The sequence below is a fragment of the Trichosurus vulpecula genome, chromosome 7 (assembly GCF_011100635.1).
Source record: "Trichosurus vulpecula isolate mTriVul1 chromosome 7, mTriVul1.pri, whole genome shotgun sequence".
NCBI classification, from domain to species: domain Eukaryota; kingdom Metazoa; phylum Chordata; class Mammalia; order Diprotodontia; family Phalangeridae; genus Trichosurus; species Trichosurus vulpecula.
In genome coordinates, this window is record NC_050579.1 from 151,220,169 (window position 1) to 151,240,339 (window position 20,171).

Consider the following 20,171-nt stretch of genomic DNA (forward strand, 5'->3'; position numbering starts at 1 on the left):
TGCTGATTTTTTTCTTCTCATTTTGCCTTTTAAGATAATATTTATTTTATGGAGTGGCTTTCTGGGAGTGGAAAATGGAGTAATACTGGGAGAAAGTTTAGTAATGTAAAAAAAAAGACATCGATAAAACTTTATTTTAAAAAAGATCAGGGAAGAAAATATCTTTGACAATTATAGATAAGAGAAAAATTCATGAATAAGCAAGGTATAGAGAATATTAGAAGAGATAAAATAGATAATTTTGAAAATATAAAGCATTTGTACATAAAAAATTAATCCAGTTATGATTAAAATGGAAGCGGTTAATTGGAGAAAATCTTTGCAGCACTTCTCCCAGATCAAGGTATAATATTCAAGATGTATAGGGGATTGATACAAATATACAAAAACAATAACCACTCTTATACTGCAAAATGATCCAAAAAAGATAGAGAGAACCCGTATGTACAAAAACATTCATAGCAGTGTTTTTTATTGTAGCAAAGAACTGGGAACAAAGTGTTGTACTTTTTTCAGGGAATATCTGAACAAATTATGATATGTAAATGCAATGCACTATAAGAAATGGTGAAAGGGATGAATCCTGGATGACATATAAATTGATATGTAATGAGGTTCCATGTGTGGTCTGTAGTATTCCCCCATCTGTAGCATGGGGGCATTGTTGTATGGCTTGAAGGGAGGTAGAATAAACATCTCTAGCCTCTTCTCCCCCCACCTGTCTCCAAGGGAGTCTTCAATTCCTTCCAGGAGGAGAAACAGAAGGTAGGGGCCAGAGGTCACTCTGCTCTCCTCAAAGAAGGAGGTAGGGGGAGGATACTAGGCAAGAAGAATTCCATCTCTTTGCTCCCTTGGATATTATTAGTCTGGTGAATATAATCAGGTTCAATATAACTTCTGATCACTGTACCATTATTAGGAGGAAAGGAGGACCACAAGCTTTATATCCAAGATTTGATTCCCTTCCCACCAAATACCAGTTCTATAATGAACACACATAGTAAATAGCAAAGAAATCCATTTTTCCACATCATAGCAAAAGATAAATCAGAGAATCTTTTCCTCCAGCAAACTGGAGTTGTTCTCTTCTATCTTCTCCCTCAAAGCTGGAAGCCAGAAGCACCTGAAGTGACTAAAGCTTAAAGAGTCCTAAAGAAGACTAATGAGTGTGAAACTCTCTGTTTTTGCACCTCTGCCCCACCCCTCAAGCAGGGCAGGGCTTTCATCTCCACCAATGAGGAGAGTCCCATACCAATAGGCTTTGTGACTGAAGTTACAGATGCATAGAGACTTGAGCAAAAGCAGAACAATTTATACAATAGCTACGTCATTGTAAAGGGAAACAAATGAAAGACTTAAGAACTCTAATTAAAGCAATGACCAATCATAATTCTAGAAGATTGATAATAAAGCATGCTTCGTGCTTCACACCTCTTGATGGAGAAGTGATAGGCTCTAGGCACAGATGAAAACATACATTTTCAGATACGACCAGCACAATGCAATTTTTTTTTTTTTTGCTTAACTATCTTTATCTGATACAAAGGAGGGATTTTATTTGGGGAAGGAGAATTGTTCAGGAGAATGGATAGTGAAGAAAAGTGATGCAAAAGAATGATAGTGATGCAAAAAAGAAAAGCAAGAGATTAATCATTTTAAATTACATAAAATTTTATCATTTTACATTCCATTTATCATTTTAAATTACATAAAATAGAATGGAGGGAAGTTCACAAGGGAATATAGTCAAGCAGGATTATATTGGTACTGCCATTTTTAAGTTTAGCATATACTCTTAAATGAGCCATGATATAGCTGTTTTGCTGTTCTATATGCAATCTTCTTGTTTTATTCCTTTGTATTTGTAAATATTCAATTTCATTGATAATTGTCAAGTATGTTAAAAGAACGTATTTGGAAGTGTAGAATATGTCTACACAACAGCATTGCAATTTCAACCGAATCATGATTACATAGTCCCAAATGCTTTTGTCACTCAATTACACAGAAAATATGAACCATTATTACTCAGACATAGAAGGAATCAAAGAAGTTTAGCATTCAGAATGAGTTTCAGATATCTAATATATAATAAAGATGAAGCCTCAATGTCACAAATTGGGATGCTAATTATTTTAATTTAAGTGCCATTAAATAAAAGGTCTACTGACCAGTATAAATACTTTGGGCTCTGACCAATTCCCAGTAACTATGGCTGGAATGCAATGCTATTTTTAAGTCCATGTAGTCAAGCCCCTGAGGCAGCTGAAGAAAGTGAACTTGGCTGGCCTCAACTCTTTTACCCGACTTGGCTGACTAGGAAAAAAAAAAGCACTGTGCAGAAAAAGTCAACTAAAGGACATTTTTAACCACTCAAGAGCAGAACCATTGTATTTAAAAAGCTTCTATAAAACTTTGACCCTAAAGAACAGAACACTGAAAGTCTGATTGGAAAATCACTCAAAAAAAGAAAATTCATTTTTTTCAGCCCTATATTTACAGCTAAGGCAGCTGTTTCCTAATAGTAACTAAAGCAAATGTTGTCTATGACTACAGCAGAATTTATCTGTGATGATAGATAGCTCCCTACAGTTCTTGTGTCTTTCCTTGAAACTTTGCCTAGAACTGTTGAGTTTTTATCCATGTCCAAGCTGGCAAAATAATTCAGTTGTGCTACATGAGGGACTAGGAAGACATAGACAAACTGGCTAATGCCATCCATCTCAGGGGAAGCTATGTTCTGTGTTGATTCCTTGGTCTGAGGAAGAGTCAGAAGGTGAATGGGTACCATATATTCTCTGTTAATAATAATCACTTGCATTTATGTAATCATTTATAATTTATAAAATGTTTGACACAAACATACTATTTGCACTTGATCCTCAATAATACTGTGAGATAAAGTAGGTAATGTCACCCATATTATTCACATTTCATCAGGAAACTGAGACTCAGAGAAGTTAGGAATCTGGCTCAAGTCCATACAGCTACTATGTGAAAGAGAGAAGACATGAAAATCAGCCCATTTGCCCTTCTCTAATCTTTCAGTGCCTCTCCTCTTTTTGATCATCAAATATTACAGACATTGGCTCAGGAATATCTGCCAGGTCTTTCAGAACCCAGGAATCTTCTTCTTCTGGTCCAGATGACTTCACTCCATTAAGAGGAGGCTAATTGCACTCTTACTCTCTCCTTACTTAGAATATCTTGAGTATCAGCACCTTATTAGCCATCTTCATTTTGTCAATTCCAGTGCAAATATGATTGTCCTTGGCAGAGGAAGCAGAAACAAACTGAGAACTGATCAGCTCTTCTTGCTTTCTGTTGTCATTTATTATTGTCCCATCCACCCCAAGCAGCATTCTAGTCATTCTTTGATCCTCCTTTCCTCCAACTATAGCTTCTTAAAATCCTTGTTATTGTCCTCAGCTTCTATCAACAGCCTCAACTCATTTTGTATTTTACCACTCCTGACACTATTTTACAGGACCATGCCATACTTCTTATATTTATTCTCTGTTGTCTATTGTTCCTTCCATTTTCTGTACATTTCTTTTTGAATCTGATTTGGTTGGTGAGTTTCCTCCACAAGCAAATATTTAGACAACTCCCATTTATCACCTCATTGAAATTGTTTCCTTCTGCATCTTCATAACTTCCATTATCAGTTATTTCTATCTTCTTGGACTGATTTCCCCTCTGGAATTTTATTAAATAGGATCTTGCCTATCCTTTCTCTAAACTATTTAAAAATTACTCTCTTCAAATCTAGGTTACATGTCAGACTATGTCCACATTTCCTCACAAACTCTAGGAGGGAGTAATGATTTTCATTGAGAGTTCTCATCATTTCTACCCCAGAAACTAGGTTTTTTTCCTATTAGTGAGAATCATATCCAGGACAGAATTCTCCCTTGTTTGTTTCTCTTCTTTTTGAGAGATAAATTATCCTTAAAGCTAATAAAGAATTTAATTTATTCTCTGATTTTAATGCTCTGCATTCCAGCAGATATCTGGATAATTGAAGTCCCCATCACAACTACATCATGCCTCTGTGCCAGGCTTATGATCTATACTCAGAACTCCTTATCTATTGTCTCTTTTTATTAAGGTGGCCTCTAATGACAAAATCACCTATTTTTCTCCCTCTGTTGCTCTTTACTCAAATGTACTACAGGGGTTGGCAAACTAAGGCCTGTGGGCTAAATCCAGTCCATAGCTTGTTTTTGTATGGCCTGAAAGCTACGAATGGCTTTTGCATTTTAAAATAAAGTTTTGCTGTATTTTAAAAATGTAAAAACCATTCTTAGCTCCCTGGAAGTACAAAAACAGGCAGGCTAAATTTGGGCCTCAGGCCTTAGCTCGCCAACCCTTGTACTAATTAGACCATATTTCCCATCTCTTCTTCCCAGATATCTTCTTGGAATAACACATTTGAAGTCAGTCCCCAACTGGACACTTGCACTCACAGGTTGGGATCCCCAGAAAGTGGCTAACTATTTCTCCCTTCAAGGTTCTAGTGGTAACCTTGAGGTACTGGGAGCTCTAATATCATCCTTCATAAGTACTCATATGCTTCCCATTATCAATCAGTCAGTAGACAACAGTTAACTTTTAGAGATAGATAAATAGAACCTTCATTTTAGGGGCATACTCTCCCCTTGCAAAGAGAAGGTTCCTAGAGACAGTGGCTTCAAACTTAAAGTGGTAGTGAGACACACATGTGGAATACATGTAACAAAGGGGTAGTTCCCAACTCCTGACCCTGAAAGCTCTTTTCTACCCTTTATCAGGTCCCCATGGTGTTTGCTGTGTTGTTGATGTTTTCTATGAGTCATCATATTCTGGTTCTTCAGAGAACATGACATCCCCATTACATGGGTGGTTCAGCTGGGCTTGCTTCCAGCAGGGCACGGTGTCTCACCTGGTTGGGTCAATCCCCTGTTGGTCTCACTCAAGCAGGTATCTTGGTGGTTGAGCTGGCTCTTCATTAGGTTCAGCTGATGCTAACATAGGCTACTCAGCTGTTTCCCTGCAATCTCACTAGACCCAGCAAAGCTTACAAGTTCTGGGTATGTCCATTTCAAGCAGGGAGAGCCTGCTCCTCTTTACAGCTCCCCTTGACTCTGCAGCCAGAAGAGAAACATTAGAAAAGGCAAAGAGTGATTCCCTCTCAAGAGCTGGCTTCTTCCATAGCTGGCTCTCTCCTCAACCAAAACCAGGGATGCTTTCCTCTCCATTGGCACATTAACTCCTGTCTTGACCAACTCCAAAGCAGGTAATCTTGCTTTGAGAAGGCCACCAGATGTGTTCTCAATCATCTTCTATCCACCAGCTAGTTGATCCATCACTTCATCAAGTTTGATTGAAAAACTTCACACCTCCTAAAGAATAAAAGTGTAAACAGTACCTTTGCACACCTTTACGTTCTCCTCCCAGATAATATCCACTCTCCCCAGAAAATTGACTGAGGAGATTGGGGGGAGGCAGAGCAATTGGGGTTAAGTGACTTGCCCAAGGTCACACAGCTAATATATGTGTCAAGTGTCTGAGGTCAGATTTGAACTCAGGTCCTCCTGACTCCAGGGCCATTGCTCTACTCAGTGCACCACCCAGCTGCCCTGACTGAGGAGATTTTGAGCATGTTTGTCCATATTCCCAATTCTGGATAGTTTTCTGGTGATTTGAAACATTGTATTCTCAAGTGCCTTCCCAAAAGTACTTGAAAGGGACGAAAGAGTTTCAGGAAAGTCTTTTTGGTATAGTTCTTCAACCAACCAGAAATTAATAGGCCCTTGAGAGTTCAGGTTACCAAGTTGGTAGGTCTGGAGATTACATTTACCCCTAAAAACATGGGTCATTTAGGTGGCACAATGGATAGAGCACCTGACATGGAGTCAGAAAAACTCATCTTTCTGAATTCAAAGCAAGCCTCAGAAGATTGCTAGCTATGTGACTCTAGGCAAGTCACTTAACCATTTGCCTCAGTTCCTCACCTGTAAAATTAGCTGGAGAAGGAAATAGAAAACCACTCCAATATCTTTACCAAGAAAACCTCAAATGGGGTCCTGAAGACTTGGATAAAAAAAATACATGGTTATGTAATACAACTTCACAAAATTGTTATCAGTTACTATTTCTCTGAATGTAAACACTTGCCCCAACCCAAAAGCAATAAAGGGAAAAAGAAAAACAAGCCTCTGCCCCTCAGAGCGAAAGGGTTCCCCAAAGAACTCTCAACTAGAATAAGAGACCTGGAGTTGATTGGAAATCACCTTTCACCTTTAGGTAAGAAACCAAAATGTCCTGAGCCAAAATTCCTAACACACAGGCACCCAACATTTCTCCAATCGATCTCAGCAACACTTAGATGTTCCAAATACATGGCCAAGCTCATCCCTCTCCAGGACAAGCAGATTAACTCAAGAAAGAAATAAAATATATTCAGGAACTACTCAGAGAGGTGTGAGCCTCTGAAAAGGGATTAACAACTGGGGATTGATTGCTTCAAGATTTCTTAGCCATCTAGATAATCTGATAAACCTGGAATCAATAAAGGCTGTGGACAAATTGTCTGGCCTCAAGCCACAATTTAACAAACGGTCCAGATCTACTCAAAGATGAAAAAAAATTAACATTGATTAGCCCCCACAGTATGCTTCAGGTACACTGGTAGGTACCTGTGTTCCAAGGATACAACATACCCTCTACTCACACTTCCATAAGCATAATAACACATTAATGCAATAGATAGCTGCATTTAATTGAACCATGCAAAATTTATCTGAAAAAAAAATTAATCGGGGCAGCTAGGTGGCAGAGTGAATAGAGCACTGGCCCTGGAGTCAGGAGGATCTGAGTTCATATCTGGCCTCAGACATTTGATACTTACTAGCTGTGTGACCTTGGACAAGTCACTTAACCCAATTGCCTTGCCTCACCCCCTCCAAAAAAATCCAATTATAATCTGAAAACATAACAAAAAATAGTAATTTTTCTCCAATGGATCCTTGTAATGTTAGAATATTCAAGAAGGAAAATTTTAGAAAAGCTCAAACAGTATTCCCTCTGCACTCCCTCCCCCTCATTTAAACTAACTGGATTGATCCTCTGAGGGGATAACTTCTCAAAGTACATGGCACTCTAGCTCACAAGACCCTGCTGGTATATTCATTTTTAATAGTCAGCCAGTCGACACAATTAGCTCAGAGCAAAGGCATTTACTGCACTAGTATGGTAAGAACGGTAATGACAAAATATTCCTGCCTGTGGCATACTCTTCCATGAATGCATATAGCCTCAGTGGAAAGAGTTCACTAGTAGGGAGGCACAAATATCAAGAACACATGTGGCCAAGGCAATACCTATCTCTGGCACTGCAGGACACAAATGTCTTTCCTTGTAATGTCATTCTGCTGCTCCCACTTAATATAGGGTCTCCACTGCACAGGTTACTCCACTGGACTCCCTAAGCATGTTTCTTTCTGCTGCCCAACTTGACTCCCAACTGGACTCTGAGTCTGTTCTCTGCTGGGTGGGTTGCTTTGTTCTAAGTTGTCATTGCTGATTGAGGGCTTAGTAAAAAGGAATTGGGTCAATAGGATGAAAATGAATTAGGTTAAATTCAGGTAAAAATATGCTACTGAAATGTGGAATAATTTCCATCAAATGTCAAGAACTTCACTGCTCATTAGAGCTACTTTAAAAGTCGATGGAAACACAGTGTAAGAAAAATTGCGGTGAAGCACAAAAAATTAAACGACCTAATAGGTCCTTTCCATCTTCAGTTTCTTTGATTTCAAATTAGCTCAAAGTAATGCCTTAGAACAGGAGAGGCTGTAGAGCACCAGACTTCAGTTAGGCAGTAAATGGCAAATACTGAAGGGATGTCGAATTCGTCCTATTAATATAGCCTATTTTAGATCAAATTTCTATGCAAGAAAGTGAGGGGTTTCCCCTCCATTTTAAGAGGAAATTGCTCTTTTTCAAGTTTAATCTTACTAGTTGGAATTAGAATTCTCAAAGATATTTTATGAATATACACTAAAGATCACAGCTTTACAGAATATTAAAATGGATGAGGGCCCTCAAGGATGGAAGCAATTACAGATTATCCCTATAATCTGAGTACCAGCCTAGCTGAATTTGATAATCAATCAATAAGCATTGAAGTAAAGGGTAATCCATTCAGCCTCTAATTTGTTGACAGATTAATCAGAATCCCACTCAGCTTTGGAAGGAACCTCGGGAGGTATTTAGTAATAGGATCATAGATTTAGAGCTCTAAGGACTATTAAATGTCATCTAGTTCAACGCCTCATTTTACAGGTGAGGAAACTGTGACGAAGAAAGGCTAAATGACTTACCTAAGGACACATAGGTAACAAGCTACAGAGTCAAGTTTTCCTACCTAAAAATTGAGTGCTTTTTCTGTTGCACTATAATACCTTCCTTAAAAATACCTTTCATCAACCTGGTTTGACTGTCTCTGAGCAATCTCTAGCATAGCAATTCTATTCCTAAAATGTGGCACCAGAACTGAAATCTCAAGATATAATCTGAGCAGAATGGAAATGACTAGAGCCAGACTGAGATGAGCTTTTAATGCCAAGCTGAGGAACTTGTATTTTAGCCTAGAGGCAATAGGGAGCTAATGAAGATTCCTGAGCAGAAAAGTGAAATGGCTGGACTTGTGCTAAATGAAAATTATTTGAGCTACTATGTGGAAGATAGATAAGGGAAGGGAGATACTGGAAGGCAGGAGAACAATTAGGAGGATATTCTAGTAGTCTGAGAGGGAGATTATGAGACTTTCAACTTGGCGGTGGCTATGTGAGCAGAAAAAAGGGAAATGTATTAGTGAGGTAGAATAAATGAAACTTGGCAACTGTATATGCACAGTGATAAAGAGAGAAGAAATGATGATGACACTCAGGTTGGGAATCTGTGTGTTTGGAAAGAAGATGGTTCCCTCAAAAGAAAAAGTGAAGTTTGGAGGAGGGGTGAGTTTAGGGGGATGAGATGCCTAATAAATAACTAGGAAATTTGCAAGCAGTCATCTAGATTTTGTTTGAAAATCTCTAGTGAGGTGTCATCATTGCCCATTCCACTTCTGGATAGCTCTAATTGTTGGAAAGCTTTTACTCATATTCAGCCTAAATTTGACTTTTGCTCATTGCATCTCTGCCCTCTGAGGCCAAAGAACAAATCTAATCCCTCTTCCAAATGGCAGCCCTTCAAATATTTAATGAGACCTATTCCATCCTCCTTAGCTTCTCTTCTCCAAGATAATCATTCCCAGGTCCTTTACACAATTTTATGGCATGTTCCCAAGACTCTTTACCATCTTGATTCCTCTCTTCTTAACAATGTGTAGTTCTTTCTAAAATGTAGCATCTAGAATGAAATTCAATATTCAAGATATGATATCACTAGAATATAATGAATCAGGAGTATAACCTTTCTGGTCCTGGACACCATGACCCTCTTAATGCAGTCAAAAGCATCAAGGAGCCTTATGTTATTTATTGTTAAGTAATTTTATTATACGAAAAGTGTTCTTCCAATCGGTCAGCAAGCATTTATTAGGCATATATTATATGTGACAGGCATTGTGCCAGGTACTAGGGAAACAAATAAAAAAGTGAGACAATCCCTACCAATGTTCAAAGAAAACAAATCTAGGATTTTAACATTAGAGAAACACTATCGGCCCATAGGGACTGAGATACTATATTATATAAGATACCTATTTCATGAGTCCAACCCAAACATGATTTAGTACTACTTCAGTCAGTCTTAGTGAACCTCACCTCTAATAAGAGGGGTTAAGCTCCCTTTTTTCATACTCTTTGATTCATTAAATTCCCACTCCGCTACTCCAGGTAAGCTTACTCCAAGTAAGATGACTTATTTATAACTTTAGCTTTGATTATGGTTGACATCTAGTGTTTCCCGCAAAGATACTCAACGTATGATATAAATCAAGAATAGGACAGGTAATTTATTCTTATATGCAAAAGGAATCTAAACATAAAAGAAGCATAATGCACATTAACTGGGCTACTTAAACCAAGATTCAATAGTTTAACTTATAACTACTATTACAATCTTCTGGGAGGATGATACTTTTTTAATGTTTATTCTTTTTGAACTTCAATACAAAAAGACCAAAAAAAACCCAAGTACGTAGTACAACATAAAAAGAGGGTTCAATATAAAACTATGAATTTCCATTTTATATTGTTTCCCTTTTTAAAAAAACTATGTAATAAATACTACACATCATTTTCAAAGCTACCCTTCTTTTCTATGCTTCCTTCTAAGTTTTGTCTCATTCTTTGTTGAGCACTTTTTATTTTTTTTCTCCCTCCCTCCCCACCTCACCCTAGAAAAGGCAAATGTGTGTGTGTGTGTGTGAGAGAGAGAGAGAGAGAGAGAGAGAGAGAGAAACCATACTATACAAACATCTACTTATCAGTTCTTTCTCTGGAGGTGGATAATATCTTCCTTCATTTGAGTATAAATGACGTAGTTGTTCAAAGTTGTTCTTAGAACAGTCTTGCTGTTACTGTATACAGTGTTCTCTTGGTTTTGCTTATTTCACTTTTCATTATCTCATCCAAGTCTTTTCATGTTTTTTCTAAAATTAACCAGTTCGTCATGTCTTATAGCGCAGTAGTATTCCATCACAATCATATACCACAACTTGTTTAGCCAGTCCCCAATTGACAAGCATCCTCTCAATTTCCAGTTCTTTGCCACTACAAAAAGAGCTGCTATAAATATTTTAGAACATATAAGTTCTTTTCCTCTTTCCCTAGTCGCCTTAGGAAACAGACCTAATGGTGGTATTGCTGGGTCAAGGGGTATACACAGTTTTATAACTCTTTGGGCATAATTCCAGATTACTCTCCAAAATGATTAGATCAGTTTACAATGCCACCAACAGTGAATTAATGTCCCAATTTTTCCACACCCCCTCCACCATTTGTCACTTTGCCCTTCTATCGTTTTAGGCAGTATGATATGTATAAGATGAAAAATCAAAGTTGTTTTAATTTGCATTTCTCTAATCAATAGAGATTTAGAGCATTTTTATATGACTATAAATAGTTTCAATTTCTTCTTTGAAAAAACTACCTGTTCATCTGTTTTGACTATTTAGCAATTGGATAATTACTCCCATTCTTATAAATTTGACAAAGTCCTTTATATATTTGAGATATGAGATCTTTATCTGAGAAATTGTCTATAAAAATTTTGTCCCAACTTTTAAAATTTTCCTTCTAATCTTGGCTACGTTGGTTTTATTTATACAAAAACTTTTTGATTTAACGTAATTGAAATTATCCATTTTATATCTCACAATGCTCTCTATTTCTTGTTTATTCATAAATCTGATAAGTCCATAAGTCTGATAGATAACATGTTCAATGTTTTTCTCATTTTCTTATGATATCTCCCTTTATATCTAGGTCGTGTATACATTTTGACCTTATCTTGGCAAATGACGTAAGATATTGGTCTATGCCAATTTCTACCAGACTGCTTTCTAGCTTTCCCAGCAATTTTTATGAAATAATTAATTCTTATGCCAAAAGTTTAAATCTTTACATTTGTCACACACAAGATTACTATGATCATTTGCTAATGTGCATTGTATGTCTACTCTGCTCCACTGATTTATCTTTCCATTTCTTAGCCACTACTATATAGTTTTGATAATTACTGCCTTATAGTATACTTTAACATATGGTACTGCTAAATCTTCTTCTTTTACTTTTTTTTATTAATTCCTTTGATGTTCTTGACCTTTTATTCTTCCAAATTAATTTTGTTATTATTTTTCTAGCTCAGTAGAATAATTTTTGGTAACTTAATTGGGATTGTATTGAATAAATAGATTAGTTTGGGTAAAATTATTATTTTTATTATACTGACTCTGCCGCTCCATGAACAATTGATATTTCTCCAATTATTTAAATCTGACTTTATTTGTATAAAAAGTGTTTTATAATTATGTTCATGTAATTCCTGGGCTTGTTTTGGTAAGTATACTTCCAGACATGTTATACTCTCTACAGATATTTAAAATAATGTATCTCTTACTATCTCTTCTTGCAGGATTTTGTTCATGATATATAGAAATGCTAATGACTTGTATGGATTTATTTTTTATCCTTCTACTTTGCTAAAATTATTGTTTCCCCTAACTTTTTAATTGAATCTTTAGGATTTTCCAAGTATATCATCATATGATCTGCAAAAAGAGATAGTTTTATTACCTAATTGCCCATTCTGATTCCTTCAATTTCTTTTTCTTCTCTAATTGCTTATTGCTAGCATTTCTAATACAATACTGAATAATATTAGTGACAATGGGCAGCCTTGCTTCACTCTTGATCTCATTGGGAAGGCTTGTAGCTTATTCCCATTACAAATAATGCTTACTGATGATTTTAGATAGATGCTTCTTATCATTTTAAGGAAAATCCATTTATGCCTATGCTTTCAAATGTTTTTAATAGGAATGAGTGCTATATTTTATCAAAAGCTTTTTCTGCATCTAATGACATAATCATGATTTTTTCACCTTTGTTATTGATATAATCAATTATGATAATAGTTTTCCTTGTATAAAACCCTTCCTACATTCCTAGTATAAATCTCATGTGGTCACAATGTATAATCTTTGTAATAAACTATTGTAGTCTCCTAGCTAGTGTTTCATTTAGGATTTTTGCATCCATATTCATTAATGAAACTGCTCTATAATTTTCTTTCTCTATTTTTGATCTAAGGATGATACTTAAGCCTCATCAGAGCATAAAACAATTTATATATCTGCTAGTCTATGAACAATCCAACAACTCCCAGTACATATTGTTGTTCAGTCATTTTCAGTTGTGTACAACTCTTCAGGACCCCATTTTGGGGTTTTCTTGGTAGAGATACTGGAATAGTTTACCACTTAGTCCTCCAGCTCATTTTACAGATGAGGAAACTGGAGCAAATATGGTTAAGCAACTTGTCCAGGGTCACACTGTAAGCATCTGAAGCTAAATTTGAATTCAGAAAGATCAGTCTTCCCACTGCATCACCTAGCTGCCCAGTACATGTCTGTTGCTAATATAACCAAGCTTAATTATTGGTACCTATCCTCTCCAAAGAAAACGGGGATAATTCCTGGAGACTCCTCCCCTGCAACAATTCAGCTTCAGCACAATGAGATAGAGAAACTCTGGACCCCTCAAACTCAGAAGGTCACCTCCAAGCCTTGATACATCCATCTCAAGATAGACCCTCATTCACTTATGATAAGGAAATAACAGACATAAAAGAGGCAGCCCAAACTCAGACTCAGGCTTGCCTAGAAGGACATGTGCATCAGATACCCAGTGCTTTGAGTCAGATGAAGGCCAAGGGCAGAGAAAGGAGGAGTTAAGGAAAACTGCCTTTTTCCTTGTCTCCCCTCCCCTAACAAAGCAGCTTGAAACAGTCCTAACACAATTTGCAACTGACAGGGAAGAAAGAGGCTACAGATAGATACATCTACCTCATCATGAACTCTTCTGGCACTGTAACAAATAAGGAGGTTTTTTTATTATCTCATAATGCAAGCCCTTTAGCTTTCAGTCACATATGGCCCTTGGCAGACCCCAAAGCTCCCATATGATCAACTGAAATCAGAAATATCAAGTCTAAGCATGCTCCATGGGCTAATCTCCATAAGCCAATTTACATTTTATTTCTTGGCCTCTATAGGTCAACATAGGAAAGAAGAAAACAAACATTTATTAAACACCTACTATATGCCAGGCACTGTGCTAAGAACTTTACCAATATAATCTTATTTGATGCTCATAGAACCTTGGATAGTACCCCCATTTTACAGTTGAGGAGACTGAGGTGAACAGGTTAAGAGACTTGCCCAGGATCACACAGGTGGTATCTGAGGTTAAATTTGAACTTAAATTCTACTGACTCCAGGACCAGCACTCTATCCACTGTACCACTTAGCTGCCATATATATATATATATATAGTAATACAGCAGGACTGCTAACCACTGTTGAAACTAGGAAAGTCCTTTTGAAGGAAATGGCACTTAAGCTGAACCTTGAAAGGAACAAGGATTTAGAGGTGAAGAAGACAAAGATTAAGCTAGATAGAATAGTACATAAAGCTTCTAGACTTGGAGTCAGGAAGACCTTAGTTGAGTCCTAACATACTTTATTAGCTGTGTGATTCTGAGTGAGTCTTTTAGCCTCCAGCCTCAGTTTTCTCATCTGTAAAATGGGGATAATAATGGCACTTCACAAGATTATTGGAATGAAGATAATATATGTAAAGCACTTTGCAAACCAAAAAAAAAATGCTATAGAAATGCCAGCTTTAAAAAAAAAAACTATATTCCAGGCAAGGGGCACAGTCTGTGCAAAGTCATTAAGGTGGAATGTTATGTGCAGGAAATGGAAAGTAGGCTAGTTTAACTATAGTGCAGAATGCGTGAGCAAGAGCAATGTGTGATCATCTTGGAAAGATTGGCTAGAGCCATATTGTGAAAGGCTTTAAATACAAAATAAAGCAATTCTTATTTTAACCTAAAGGCAATAGAGAACCACCCAAGCATCTTGAACAGAGAAGTAACAAGGTTACATTGAAGCCTTATGAAGATCATTTTGGCAGGTGTGAGAATGATGGATCAAAGACAAGGGAGATTTACGGCAAGGAAACCAATTTGGAGACTATTGCAGTAGTCCAGACAAGAAGTGAGGAGGACCTGGACTAGGGTAGTTATGTTGTGAGTAGAAAAAAAGAGAACGGAAGGGAGATATAAAGGTAGAATGGAGAAGACTTGGCTAATGATTAGATACCAGATAACCAGATAATCTTTTAATGTTTAGCTGCCCGCTTTAAACTTTTAATCAAAATGTAAATATAAATGGCTATGTGTGTATATGCAAATAGAATAAAAATGTGAAATATGATTAAGTTGCATTTCCTTAGAAAGGGAAATTCCAAAGTAGTACTGGATAGTGGAAAGAGCTCTTCAAATGTCATTTGCACCCTCAAGATATTAAGATATCAACAGAAAGGTCTCCAATGTGCTGAGTGAATTCTCATGGCATGAACAAGAATGACATAGGATGAGAAAATAGGGTGTACTACGTCCTGTGACAGACACAGTACATTCTATAATGTCCAGGTTATAGCTTTTTATAATTTATACAAGGATATGTTTGTTATTTAGGATGTTAAGGCTACAAAAGCTAGCATTCCTTTGTGAACGAATTGACTGTGCTTTCTATAAACGTAGCAAAGGAAAGCTGTAATGTCCTTGAGCAAAAAACCTTATTATCTTTGCACCACAGAGCATGCCTCAAGGCCATTTCCCTTGGCATTGGTCAAGCTGTTTAGAGATAAAGAGAACTGCTTTAGGATACTTGTATTCTTGCCAAATATTTATTTTCCTTCTTACCCTTGTTAATTTTTTGCTTTTGACTAATTTGCTTTATATCCTGAAATTGCTTAGACCTTTCCCTATTTCTAAAAGTTATGATTTCATAAATAATGATCATCCTGGCCCAAATGGAAAAATCTTTTGTAGTACCCTAGTTCCTGGGAATATAGATAATAGATTTTCACATCTTCTTCTAAGAGGCTTTTAACAAAGATAAGAAATATGACTTTTCTAATTCTATATTCAACATCTCATTTAGCCGATCATTACTCTAGAATCTCTTGGTGCCAGAAAACTGAAATATCAATAACACAAATCAGAAAAAGTACCTCTCCAGAAGGAAAGGTTAGTGAGCTATCTTTGGTACTACATCATCTGGCACACTGGGGGAACTTCTGCATTCCCCTTTACCTCACCCCACAAACTGATAGGTGAGTACAAGTTTGTTTGCTTCCCAGATAGCTGATGGAGACCTACTTTGGGCTAGAGACCCAAGGAACTAGAACACACCTCCTCTCCAGCTTTCTCAAGCTTTCTACTCAAATGCATAGACTGTTCTTAAATAAAAACCATTTAAAAATATAAGTTCTATGAATGAGCTATTTTCCCCTTCTCTGGTAAGGCAGTTAACATCATACAATTACTTACATAGAGAGAAATTGCTATAGAGTAGTAGGGAAGAATGAACAGGAGAATTTAATCCAATGTTGCTTTTCCTTTAGTCCATAATGACTCCAAAATAATACTTCTCATGAAGAGTTTCAGTCCTGGCTCTATCACTTACTAGTTGCCCTATGATTTAGTGAAATCACTTATCCTTTATCAATTTTATTATTTCTAAAATGAGCATGACATCTATTTTTACCTACTTCACCTACCCATCTTGTAAATGATCCATAGCCTGGCGATCCAAGCCTTCTACAACAGTGGCATCAAACACAGAAACAGGGCCACTAAACCACATACAAGGATTTTTGCCCGTGGCATATTAACTTGGATAACCACACATTGACATCATCTATGTTCTATTATATATTTTTTATTTTGTTAAACATTTCCTAATTACATTTTCTATCTGGTCAGGGACATTCCTGAGTACTGTAGGCAGGCCACATGTTTTGACACCTCCACTGTACAACATGGCCCCATCCTACTTTTCCAGCCTTATTTTTCAGTATGTCAAATCAACTGTACTCCAGATTGTGCTAGTGCTTGGCTAGCTGTATGAGATCACAGTAGAGGTGTAAGTTAGGATGGAATAAGAGATAAGAATTCTGATCTTCAAAGACAACCCCAAAAAGGCTCTTATTGAAGGCTCATTTCTCCTAGCTCCTACTAGTCCATGAGCTGCATCATGGCAAGATAAAATGAGTTAAAGACTTACAATCAGTGACAACCAGGTTGGAATCGTGCCTTAGATGATTACTTGCTGTGTGGCCTTTGGCAAATCATTTAACTTCTCTGAGCCTCAGTTTTCTTATACATATATATATATATATATATATATATATATATATATATATGTGTGTGTGTGTGTGTGTGTGTGTATGTATGTATGTATATTAATATACGCATATATATAATATGTATAATATATATCTTTCTATATATAAAATAAAGATAGTTTCCACCTCAGAGGATTGTTATGAAGCTCAAAGGAGTTGAAATTTGTAAAATTTAATACACTCTACACATTTGAGAAGTTATTATTCTTACTATTGTTATCTTGTTCTCATCTTTTTAATGGAGTTCCCATAGAAACAGTGCTGATCTAAAGTTGTTCTTTTTTATCTAACGTTATGTTGATTGTTGCACTAGTGGATAAAATAATTGATTTTCATAATTAAGAGCATTTGTAATTAAATAAGAGCTTACTTACCTTTTGTAGGCTCACAAGAAGACTCTGAGACAATTCTAGCAGCAGACAAGATGAGAGGGATAATACACACATATGGGGGTGTGTATAGCTTACCCTGGTCCAACATCACTTAGTTTTCATCTATTAAATCTCCATATTTTGAAAGCTTTCCATTCCGTGTAGTTTAGAGATTATGGAGTATTTGGTATTGTGAAATCTATTTTAAAGTGCTGTTCTGAACTTTTTATAGCTCCATGTTTTATGTCCAGACAATTGTAGGCAACAATTTTATCTGTAAGAATATGCTGGTCTCAGTATAGGTTATTTGTCCAATTCTCAAGAACAGTTTGGGGTATATAGCTATAGAATAGGGATATGTCATCTGTTACTTTATGAAGGACAGTGAGCTTCTGGTACATACCTCTGGTCATCAGATAATGACTTTCTAATTATTCAATAGCTACTAAATTGTTACAAATTACAGTGTAATATTGCACAGTTTTTACAATTTCCTGTCATAATCATCATTGATCTACGAGTTTAGAGTACTAAAAGACAACCTTCCTATTATTTCTGGGGATGAGGACCTGACCTGAATTGCTATCATAAGCTCCTCTCTTTCTGTAACCAAATCTGAAGGACTCAACCGTTTGTTTGATGCTTGTTTGTTGATATATTCTTGGCTGAATTCATGTGGCTGTTGTAATACAAGGTCTTTTAATTCTCCTCATTTATCTTAGTTGTCATAGGCTCTGTCCATTTTCAGTAAGACTTGACAAATTCAGTGGTATATAGCTATTGTCAGGTTTTATTATTGCTCAAATAAGTGATGTCATAGCTGTCTTAGGATGATGGTCCCTGTGTTTCATTAACATTGTAAAGGTTTTTGTTAGGATGCTTTCCAAATGCATATATTAAATATATTGTTGCTTAGTTGTTAAACATTTCAAACATCTCCCCTTTGAGATTTGACTTTAGGATGCCAATAAGTGTCTTGATATATACAGCCATAATGTTCTCTAAGAATTTTATGCTTGATTTTCTTGCCAAGACAAGAGTAAGGTATGTGTATTAATTACACTAGTACATTTTAATTTAATCTCCAAATCCAAGCTCAAAGCTTTGGTGTCTATTTTTTCCTTAGTATACATTAAAATTTTACACTCATGGTGTCCAAATGATATTATCATCACCATGATCACCACATAGATGTGGCACAGCTTAAGGATTATGCCAATAAGCTCTGGCATCTCCACCCAAGTTTAAAAGTTTTCAGATTCAGCCTAGCAACAGACCAACAAAGGATTAGCCTAAGTTCAGGGAAGTTCATCACCAGAAGTTTGGTCACAAGGTGAGAATTGTTTTATCATAATATATCATGAAAACTGCCTCCTAAGATATAGAGTTATAATCTACATGGATAATATCCACCTTGATTAAATTACAGGTTAAATTTATCCTATTATCGATCTATAGGGCAGCTAGGTGGCACAGTGGATAGAGTGCCAGGCCTGTAGTCAGGAAGACTCATCTTCTTGAGTTCAAATCAGGCCTCAGACAGTTGCTAGCTGTATGGCCCTAGGCAAGTCACTTAAACCTGTTTGCCCCAGTTCTTCATCAGTAAAATGAGCTAGAGAAGGAAATAGCAAACCACTCCAGTATTTTTGCCAAGAAAACCCTAAATGAGGTCACAAAGAGTCAGACAAGATTGAAACAACTAAACCACAACAGCCACATATATATGTGTGTGTGTATTTGTTTGTGTATGTGTATATATGTACACATATACATATATATATACATACACACATACATACATATTCAGAAATAGTTGCCAAAACTGAGAGATTCATTCAATTCAATCCAACACAGAGTTTATTATGTACCTTCTTTATGCAGACCCTAAGGATGATGAAGATAAAAAGGAAACACTGTTATTGCTCAGCACAAGTTCTACTGGGAAGATAGAGACCCTATTGGTGTTCGAGGAGCACCAATTCTATTAGGACAGGATAATGTATAGTGATAAACTCATTGTGTGTTTAAAGGACAATATAACCTGCGGCTCAGTGCCCTGAAGATCCAGGACTAACTGGGTCTAACAGATTTATATGGATTGGGTCCAATATTGGGAACATCCTCTCCCAATCATAATTTTTAGTGCATTTTACCCCACCTCAGTACAATAGATAGAATACAATTTTATATTATGTAATTATAATAGTATGATGTAAATGTTAGTTGGGAGATAGGGTGGGGGATAAAAATTGTCATTGTAGTTTTTCTTAGAGTTTAATGAAGAAATCTAAAAAGAATATCATGAAGAGTTATGAAGATATTATTAAACTGGGTAACAACAATGTTGCTAGCAGCTGTTGTGGCTGTGTAAGACCAACAAGACCAGCACACAGAAGAGCTGCCAGCACAGGTTCTTTGATCTGCTTTTCCAAGGAAAGCAACTTTAAGGGGTTAACAATCTCACTTTAATCAAACATACATATATCATTGTAAAGGCAATCAGTAAGTGAGCTCTTCCCCTCCCCTCTTGCCCATTTCAATAGGCTTCAGGTGGGGCTCCAGGTGGGGCCAACTAAGGGAGGTCTGATTAGCTCTTTGCTCCTAAGCAGGCCCCAAACCCCTAATTACTAGGTGCTAAGCCAATGTGGGTGTGAAGCCCCCAGGGCCCTAAGTGGAGTTGCCAAGACCAGAGCCAATGCTAAGTTCTGGTTCATCAGATGATGACTAAGGACTGTCTAAAAAGAGAGAACAGAGCTTGGAGAGGCAGACATGGTAGAAGCAGGAGAAGGAGGAGCAGTGGAAGCAGAACCAGCAGAAGCTGGAGCAGTAG